Here is a 10,685-nt window from a genome sequence, read left to right on the forward strand (position 1 = left end):
TCCCCTAAATCAGCAGCCAATGTTAGAAGCCAAGTGTTAAAGTTTTTCGGATAATTTTGCTATGAGCCTATGGGGAAATTTCATTACCATCTCATAGCAAGGCCTATATAGTATAAGAGCAGGCCTACAGTAGCATATGGGGGAAAGTCTGAAAGACTTTGAAATGGACCAAAAGATTATTGAGAAATGGAAAACTGCACTGTTTTAAGTATCCCCTTCTAGCTTATCAGATTCTGTGGGGTTTATACCTTTCATTGTCTTTGAGGTATTTAACAATTCTGAAGAGACAGACTATAACTTGTAGAAAACTAAGAGTAACATAAATAATTATTGTCTTTAGATATACAAATAAATTCTGTTCTGAGAAGTTTCTGTTGACTTCCCTTTCTCACTGTTCTATTCAGAACATTGATTTCAGGTGGGGTGTAGAGGCTCATGCCTATAATCCCTGCACTTTGGGAGGCCAAAGCAGGAGGATTGCTTGAGCCCAGACTGAGCAACATAGCAAGACCCCATCTCTACAAAAAAAACTTTAATTAACGGGGCATGGTGATGTGCACCTGTAGTCCCAGCTGCTAGGAAGGCTGAGGTGGGAGGATTGCTTGAGCCTAGGAGTTTTGAGGTTACAGTGATGTATGATGGCACCACTGCACTGCAGCCAGGGCAACAGAGCAAGACCCTATCAGAGGTGGGGTGGGGGAAAAAAGAGAAAAAGAGAGAGGCCAGGTGTGGTGGCACACACCTGTAATCCCAGCACTTTGGGAAGCTGAGGCTGTGGATCACCTGAGGTCAGGAGTTCAAGACCAACCTGGTCAACATGGTGAAACCCCATCTCTACTAAAAATAAAAAAATTAGCCAGACCTAATGGCTCACGCCTGTAATCCCACACACCTGGGAGGCTGAGGCAGGATAATTGCTTGAACTTGGGAGGTGGAGGTTGCAGTGAGCCGAGGTTGCACGGCTGCACTCCAGCCTGGGCGACAGAGCAAGACTCTGCCTCAAAAAAAAAAAAAAAAAGGCTGGGAGCGGTGGCTTACACCTGTAATCCCAGTACTTTGGGAGGTTGAGGTGGGCGGATCATGAGGTCAGGAGATTGAGACCATCCTGGCTAACACGGTGAAACCCCGTCTCTACTAAAAAAATACAAAAAACTAGCCGGGCGAGGTGGCGGGCGCCTGTAGTCCCAGCTACTCGGGAGGCTGAGGCAGGAGAATGGCGTAAACCCAGGAGGCGGAGTTTGCAGTGAGCTGAGATCTGGCCACTGCACTCCAGCCTGGGTGACAGAGTGAGACTCCTTCTCAAAAAAAAAAAAAAAAAAAAAAAAAAAAAGAAATTGTTCCGGGCTGAGCATGGTGGCTCATGCCCGTAATCTCAGCACTTTTGGAGGCCAAGGCGGGCGGATCACCTGAGGTCGGGAGTTTGAGACCAGCCTGGCTAACATGGTGAAACCCAGGTCTCTACTATAAATATGAAAATTAGCTGGGCTCCTCCAAGTGTTTGGTCCCAATAATCTCAATCTTGACCTTTTATTTCCCCTGTCTACTTCTTACAGTCACTACTTCTTTGTTCCATTTTCCCTTTTTAATTCTCCAATACCTGTGATATCTCTAATAATTCTTTATATTAATTTTGTCAGTTAAGATTGGCCAGGGGGAAGGAGTGGCTCATACCAGAAATCCCAGTACTTTGGGAGGCCAAGGCAGGTGGATTGCTTGAGCCCAGGAGTTCGAGGCCAGCCTAGGCAACATAGCAAAACCCTGCCTCTACCAAAAACAAAAACAAAAAATTAGCCAGGTGTGGTATTGCACGCCTGTGGTCACAGCTGAGGTGGGAGGATCGCTTGAGCCTGGGGGGCAGAGGTTGCAGTGAACTGTAATCATGCCACTGCACTCTAACCTGGACAACAGTGTGAGACCCCATCTTAAAAAACAAAAAAGATAACTCCTATGCTATGGGAGTTCCTCAGATCCAGCATTCCACTTCCGGGTATATATTCAGAGTCAGAAGCAGGGTGTCAAAGAGATATTTGTTTTTGTCATGCCTGTGTTCATAGCAGCATTATTCAAAATAGCTAAAATGTGGAAACAACACAAGTGTACACTGACAAATGAACAGATAAGCAAAGTGTGGTATATACCTACAATGGAATATTATTCAGTCTTAAAAAGGAAGAAATCCTAACACATGCTACAACATGGATGAACATTGAGGACGTTACACTAAGTGAAATAAGCCAGCTACCAAAAGACAAAGACTATATGATTCTACTTATATAAGTTAGGACAGTCAAAAATCATAGAGACAGAAAGTAGGATGGCAGTTGCCAAGGACTGGGGGGGAGGGGAAATGAGGAGTTACGGGGTTTGTTTCTTTTCTTTTCTTTTCTTTTGAGACGTAGTCTTGCTCTGTCGCCCAGGCTGGAGTGTAGTGGTACGATCTCGGCTCATGGCAACCTCTGCCTCCCGAGTTCAAGTGATTCTCCTGCCTCAGTCTTCTGAGCAGCTGGGACTACAGGTGCCTGCCACCACGCGTGGGTAATTTTTGTATTTTTAGTAGAGATGGAGTTTTACCATATTGGCCAGGCTGGTCTTGAACTCCTGACCTTGTGATCTGCCTACCTCAGTCTCCCAAAGTGCTGGGATTACAGGTGTGAGCCACCATGCCTGGCCGGAGTTACTGTTTAATGGGTGCAGAGTTTCAATTTTACAAAATGAAAAGTTCTGGAGATGGATGGTGGTAATGGTTGCACAGCACTATGAATGTATTTCATACCACTTGAACTGAACACTTGAAAATAGTTAAGATGATAAATTTTATTATGTGAATTTTACCACAATGAAAATTAATAAATTTTATATTGAAAAAAAAAAAACCGGCCGGGTGCGGTGGCTCAAGCCTGTAATCCCAGCACTTTGGGAGGCCGAGATGGGCGGATCACGAGGTCAGGAGATCGAGACCATCCTGGCTAACACAGTGAAACCCCGTCTCTACTAAAAAATACAAAAAAAAAATTAGCCAGGCGAGGTGGCGGGCGTCTGTGGTCCCAGCTACTCGGGAGGCTGAGGCAGGAGAATGGCGTGAACCCGGGAGGCAGAGCTTGCAGTGAGCTGAGATCCGGCCACTGCACTCCAGCCTGGGCGACAGAGCGAGACTCCGTCTCAAAAAAAAAAAAAGAAAGAAAAAGAAAAAAAAACCAACTATGGCTTCCATTTCTTCACTGAATCCTGACTAATACAGAAAATGGTTTTCTAGGAGTTATTCCAGGGAACAGACTTTCAGATATAGGATTTATTATAGGAGTTTATTTGGTCATATCCTTAAACTCAAATGCAATGTTGAGCCACTTGTCAATGGGAAATGGAATGTAGTGCCTTCACAAATAATCAACTTATCATCTGTAGTCAACTGTGTCGAAGTACTTACTAAAGCAAGTAATTGGGAGCCACATTTAACTGTTTGACAATAATATCTACAACAACTCTAGGTTATTCATGGCTTTATTTGAATGCATCGAGGAACTTACTATAAATTAAAAGTACAGGTTATTAAGCATTCAGTTCAGGCCAGGCTCAGTGTCTTGCTCCCGTAATACTTTGGGAGGCCAAGGTGGGAGGATTGCTTGCACCTACGAGTTTGAGATCAGCCTGGGCAACATAGTGAAATACAAAATTAACTGCATGTGGTGTCCAGTTTGTAACGAGACTCCTTGGTAGTCTCCATTACTTAGGAGGCTGAGGTGGGAGGATCGCTTGAGCCCAGGAGATCAAGACTGCTGTGAGCCATCATTGCACCACTGCACTCCAGCCTGGGTGACAGACAGAGTGAGACCCTGTTGCAAAAAAAAGCAAAGCAAAACAAAAACATTCAGTTCAAGTCACAGTCAGAATACAAAAACTTCTACAGCAGCCCTAAAAGAATTCCTTATTTCCTGTACCTCCAGACTTATCTTTCTAAAAATCAAACATAAAATGTAATTGTGCAATTTTCAGAGTTACAGTATAATTTGATCTCACATCCTTGTCAGATAGCTCTAGTGAAAGGGCACTGATTGGGAAGGGCATGACCCTGAAACTGGGAATGGGAGTATTGGGTTGACTCAAAGAAAGTCGAAGTTCTACAATGTCCAATCTCTCTAAACTTCTACAAGGCCAGTCGAAGCAGTCCTTCTTCCCTTAAAGGCACTAGAATAGCATCATTTCTGTCAGGCATGGTGGCTTATACCTGTCATCCCAACACTATGAAAGGCCAAGGTGGGAGGACACTTTGAGGCCAGGAGTTTGAGACCAGCCTGGGCAACAGAGCGAGACCCCCATCTCTAAATAAAAAAGAAAAAAAATTTTAATCATTTGAAGGATGTCTACTTTCCTCTAGTTTCTCTCTCTCTTTCTTTCTTTCTTTTCTTTCTTTCTTTCTTTCTTTCTTTCTTTCTTTCTTTCTTTCTTTCTTTCTTTCTTTCTTTCTTTCTTTCTTTCTTTCTTTCTTTCTTTCTTTCTTTTCTCCTTCCTTCCTTCCTTCCCCCTTTCTTTCTTTCTTTTCTCTCTCTCTCTCTCTCTCTCTCTCTTGACAGAGTCTCACTCTGTTACCCAAGCTGGAGTGCAGTGGCACAATCTCAGCTCACTGAAACCTCTGCCTCCCAGGTTCAAGCGATTCTCCTGCCTCAGCCTCCTGAGTAGCTGGGATTACAGGTGTGTGCACCACCATGCCCAGCTAATTTTTGTATTTTTAGTACAGACGGGGTTTCACCATGTTGGCCAACCTTGTCTTGAACTCCTGACCTCAGGTGATCCACCCGCCTCGGCCTTCCAAAGTGCTAGGATTACAGGTGTGAGCCATGGCGCCCAGCCTACTTTCCTCTAGTTTCACTCGAACCACCTGTTGTTAACTGTAGATCAGGATTTCTCAACATGTTGGGCTGGATAATTCTTTGTGGGAGGAGATGTCCCACGTGTTGTAGGATATTTAGCAACATTCCTGACCTCTACCCAGTAGATCCAGCAGCACTTTCCCCTCCAAGTTGTGACAACCAAAATTGTCTCCAGACATTGCCAAATGTACTGTGGGAAACAAATCATCCCCAGTTGAGAACCACAGCTCCACATCTATAGCTAGGGTTAGATCCCGGCGTGTTCCACAGTCTGACTGGGAAGAAATAACTTATTCTTTCAATATTTTGCTAATTTTTATCTGCAGAAATGTGGAGAACATGTGAAAGAGAGGATTCTTGCTTTCTAAGAAGGAAATAGACCAAGAAGACAGAATGTAACACTGGATTTGGTTGAAATGTTAGCATGGGTGCTTTTACCGCAAATTCTGGATTTAATGTGTCAGCTTGTGCAGCTGGAAACCTCTCTAATAGTTACTTGGTTGGTTGCCTGAAATTTTATTTCAGCAGTAGGCTACTTTCAATAGTGTTGAGATGCAAGAACTTTGTGACATAATTTAGAAGAAGCAATCCCAAAGCTTAAGGAGATAGAAATGTTAGAGTTCATAACATTTGAATTCATAACATATGAATGGCAACCATCTCACTATATCACCTAAGAGACCCAGAGGACATGCTCTTCACTAAGGCACTGAGAAATACATTAGCAGATGGACACCATATCCCTGTAAACGCTATGGTTGCTGTTTTCTGTAGGTAGATGTGGTAAAGGAAGACGTTATAGTTGAGATGGGTTCCCTGATATTGATGGAGGTGATGGGATCCTGGAGTAACAGAGGACAAAGACAATGTGGGTCAAGGGACAATGTATAGACTCCCTTTCAGAGTATAGTATGAAAAGAAGGGGATAAAGAGTGGCTTTACAGTGTAGAAACCTGACAAGCACTACTTATCAAGGCGATAAGTCATGCTGGCAGTATGTGTAGTTGACATGATTTGATGAGAATGGCATTTCACCTTTATGGCTTTCCTCCCAAAAGCACATAACCCCAGTCTAATAATGAAATAAATATCAATCAAAACTCAACTGAGGTCAGATATGGCTCACACCTGTAATCCCAACACTTTGGGAAGCAAAGGTGGGTGGATCACATGAAGCCAGGAGTTCAAGTCCAGCCTGAGCAACAGGGTGAGACCTCGGTTCTATAAAAAAAAATTTTTTAAACAATTAGCTGGGCATAGTGGTGTGTGCCTGTAGTCCCTGCTACTTGGGAAGTTCAGGCAGGAGGATCACTTAAGCTTGGGAAGAGGAGCAGGAGGTCACAGTGAGCCAAGATCGTGCCACTGCCCTCCAACCTGGGTGACAGAGTGAGACCCTGTCTCAAAAAATAAAATGAAATAAAAAAATAAAAAAAAACAGTTGAGTGACATGATACCAAATACTTGACCAGTACTCTTCAAAACTGTAAAGTTATCAAAAACAACGAAAGTCTGGGAACCGGTCACAGCCAGGAAGAACCTAAGGAGACATGATGACTAAATGTAATGTGGTGTCCTTAATTAGATCCTGGAACAGAAAAAGGACATTATATAAGAGATAAAGTAATCTGAGTAAAGTATGAACCTCAGGTAATAATATTGTATCAATATTGGTTCATTAATTGTGACAAATGTACCATACTAAAATAAGATATTAATAATAGAGGAAGCCGGGTGCAGTGGTTCACACTTGTAATCCCAGCACTTTGGGATGCTGAGTTGGGCAGATCACCTAAGGTCAGGACCAGCCTGGTCAACATGGTGAAAGCCCATCCTTCCAAAAATCAAAAATTAGCAGGGTATGGTGGCGGGTGCCTGTAATCCCAGCTACTCAGGAGACTGAGGCAGGATAATTGCTTGAACCCGGAAGGCAGAGGTTGCAGTGAGCCAAGATCACACCATTTTACTCCAGCCTGGGCGACACAGCGAGACTCCATCTTAAAATAAAATAAAATAAAATAGAGGAAATTGGGTGTGGGGTATATGGAAGCTTTCTATACTCTCACTGCAAGTCTTCTGTAAATTGAAATCTATTTTCAAATAAAAATTTCATATCAAAAATTAAAAACACGATGTGGGCATCATAATGAGCAAAAGGAATGAAATGGCATTCAGAAAGTTCTAATATATGAGACTCTTTGGCAGTGTTAATTGATCCTGGTGTCCGTAGTTAAATGGACAGCTTGAGAAAATGTTACTGGAATTCATTTATTGTATATCCTAGTAAGCCCCTGCTGGACCAAACACAAACTGGACAAAACACATCAGAAAATAACTCTCTGAATGCACCGGAGAATGGGCAAAAGTAGATAGATTCTGACAGGGAGTTAACATCTAAAAGAAAGCAATAGCATGAGGTGAATTTTCCATCGTTTACCATCTTTTAGCTTGAGGGCAGGCTTCAGTGAGTGCTACTTGTGGTGCTAAAACACTGATTTAAAAAAAAAAAAAAATCCACAGTATTTCTGGCCAGAAAAACAAGAGGCAAGAGTTGGGGAAAAATAGCTGCTGGATGGTGAGAAGGAATTCAAGAAAGGAGAGACCCAGAGAAGGGGAGCCATATTATTTGTGTTTTAATACTGTTCAGCTTTCTGGAGAACCCCTGAAACACACATGTTTTGGGTATACCTCAAGTAACCCAACCAAAGATGAAAGAACTGAACTGAGATTTGCTGTGCAGCCCAGAGTCAGAGTTTGCAATTTGAGTCCATCTAAATTAATGGCATGCTAAACAAACAAACAACAACAACAAAAAAAAACCACATAACAGGCCAGGTGAGGTGGCTCATACCTGTAATCCCAGCACTTTGGGAGGCCGAGGTGGGTGGATCATCTGAGGTCAGGAGTTTGAGACCAGCCTGGCCAACATGGTGAAACCCCGTCTCTACTAAAAAAAGACAAAATTAGCCAGGTGTGGTGGCACATGCCTGTAACCCCAGCTACTTGGTAAGCTGAGACAAGAGAATCATTTGAACCTGAGAGGCAGAGGTTGCAGTGAGCCAAGATCGTGCCACTGCAGTCCAGGCTGGGCAATAGAGCGAGATTCTGTCTCAAAAAAAAAAAAAAGAAAGAAAGAAAAAAAAAAGCTATTCAACTTTCTGGAGATCTGGAGAACCCCTGAGTCATATATGCTTTGGGTACACTGCAAGTAACCCAACCAAAGATAAAAGAACTGAACTGAGATTCACTCTGCAGCCCAGAGTCAGAGTTTGTAATCTGAGTCCAACCAAATTAATGGCATGCTAAAACAAATATTTAACGACAGGGTCTCACTATGTTGCTGAGGCTGGAATACGGTGGTTATTCACAGGTGTGATAATAGTGCACTACACTACACTCCTGGGCTGAAGTGGTCATCCTGCCTCAGCCTCCCAAGTAGCTTGAACTACAGGCATGTGCCACTGCAACTGGCTTTCAACTCTTTAAGGAACATAATAGTATCTACTGTTCACAACTTAACATTTACAATGTTCAGAAAACAACTCAATTATTAGACAAATGACTGGGTGTGGTGACTTACACCTGTAATTCTACCGCTTTGGGAGGCTGAGGTAGGAGGATGGCTTGAACCCAGGAGTTTGAGACCAGCCTGGGTAATATAGGGAGACCTCGTCTCTGAAAAAAATTTTTAAAAATTAACCAAGCATGGTGGCACACACCTGTAATCCCAGCTACTCAGGAGGCTGAAGTGGGATGATCATTTGAGCCCAGTAGTTTGAGGCTGCAGTGAGCCATGAGTGCACCACTGCACTCTAGCCCAGGTGACAGAGGGAGACCCTGTCTCAGAAATAAACAAAATTATTTGACATATGAAGAAACAAAACTATGTAGCACATCTTCTCAAGAGAAAAGATAATCAACAGAGACTGACACTGATAGGACATAAATGCTGCAGTTGTCACGATTTAAAAGCAGATATTGCAACTACATTCAATGATGTAAAGGAAAAAATGATCTTTCCGCATGACTCATTACCCAGAAGCATCTAGCCTGGTGGAATGATAGATTAGCCTACTGATGGCTTAGTTTCAGCACTAGCACCTGTTGAGAGATAGTGTCCTGAAAGACTGTAAGTTCTGTCTTACAAAATTCCATATATATTCCCGTATATCATGCTGTTTCTCCCACAGCCAGAATGCACGAGTCCAGGAATAAATGGTTGGACATGTAAGTGACTTTTCTCATTCTTACACCTAATAACCAACTTCTGGGATTTTACTTCTCATGTCTGCAACTTTGAGTTCTGCAGGTTTGGAGAACTTTGTTTCCACAGAGAAATGCTTCTATCATGAAACACAATACTAGCTCCATTGAATGAGAAGCTGAGATACCACCTGGCCATTTTGGGCTCTGAGGAGCCACTGAACCAATAGCCAAGAAGATATTGCTCAACTGGCTATAGCGATTGATCCTAATTACCGAGAGGGAATTGAGTCTCTGTTACACAATGAGGACATGCACCCAGGAGTTTCTCTTGAATCTAGGAGATTCTCTGGGGAGCCTCTGAGCACTTCCATGTTTAATAGGAAAGATTAATGGAAAATTAAGGCAACCAGAAAAAGGCAGAATGCTGAAGAAAATTTAGATCCTTTAGGAATGAAGGTTTGGTTCCCCAACCAGGTAAAGAACCTAGACCAGAAAAATAGGTTCTTGCAGAGGATAAAGAAAATAATGAGTGCAGAACGAACATGGTGGCTCACCCCTATAATCATAGCACTCTGGGAGGCCAAGGTGGACGAATCACTTGAGTTCAGGAGTTGGAGACCAGCCTAGGCAACACAGTGAAACCCTGCTCTACTGTATATATATGTGTGTGTGCGTGTGCGTGTGTATATTTATTTATTTATACACATGCACACACACACATATATATACACGTATACACACACACACACACACACATACACACACAGAAATTAGCTGGGCATGGGCTACTCGAGAGGCTGAGGCGGGAGAATCACTTGGGTCCTAGAAGTGAAGGTTGCCAAGCAATGGCCGAGGTCGTGCCATTGCACTCCAGTCTGAGTGACAGGAATGAAACCTCGTCTCAAAAAAGAAAAAGAAAGAAAATAATGAACGTATAGTGGAAAACAAGTTATAAATGTCAACTATGACATCATGACCACTTAAAGAAATGAGCACACTAACATCTAAGCATATGTTCTTCCAACTTTTTATGTGTGTACAAAAAAGGTGATCTCTCTTCTGATTTCCCTTATTGTTTCATAGTAATGATTGCTGGTGATGATTGACTTGACAATTTGTCTTTAGGTTTCAATATATTCGGGTAGGACCTTGGCTGAATTTGAGAAGTATTAGCATTGCCTATATATGAATACTGCAACTGTGACTCAATGGCAAGGACATTTGCACTTGATGTTTCCTCTGCTTGGAAGGCTCTTCCCTAGATATCCATGAGTGCTTCTCCCTCACCTCCCTTAAATCTTTATTCAAATGTCACTTTTCTCAGTGACATATTCCCTAACCACCCTATTTAAATTCCATAGTTTTTATCACTACCTAACATATTATAGGCCAGGCACAGTGGTGCACTTTGGGAGGCTGAGGCAGGCAGATTGCTTGAGCCCAGGAGTTCCAGACTAGGCTGGCCAACATGGTAAAACCTCGTCTCCACTAAAAATACAAAAAGTAGCTGGGCACGGTGGCGCAGACCTGTAGTCCCAGCTACTGGGGAGACTGAGGAAAAACATATTATACGCCAGGCATGGTGGCTCACGCCTGAAATCCCAGCACTTTGGGAGG

This window comes from Rhinopithecus roxellana, chromosome 5, assembly GCF_007565055.1.
Source record: "Rhinopithecus roxellana isolate Shanxi Qingling chromosome 5, ASM756505v1, whole genome shotgun sequence".
Classification (NCBI taxonomy): Eukaryota; Metazoa; Chordata; class Mammalia; order Primates; family Cercopithecidae; genus Rhinopithecus; species Rhinopithecus roxellana.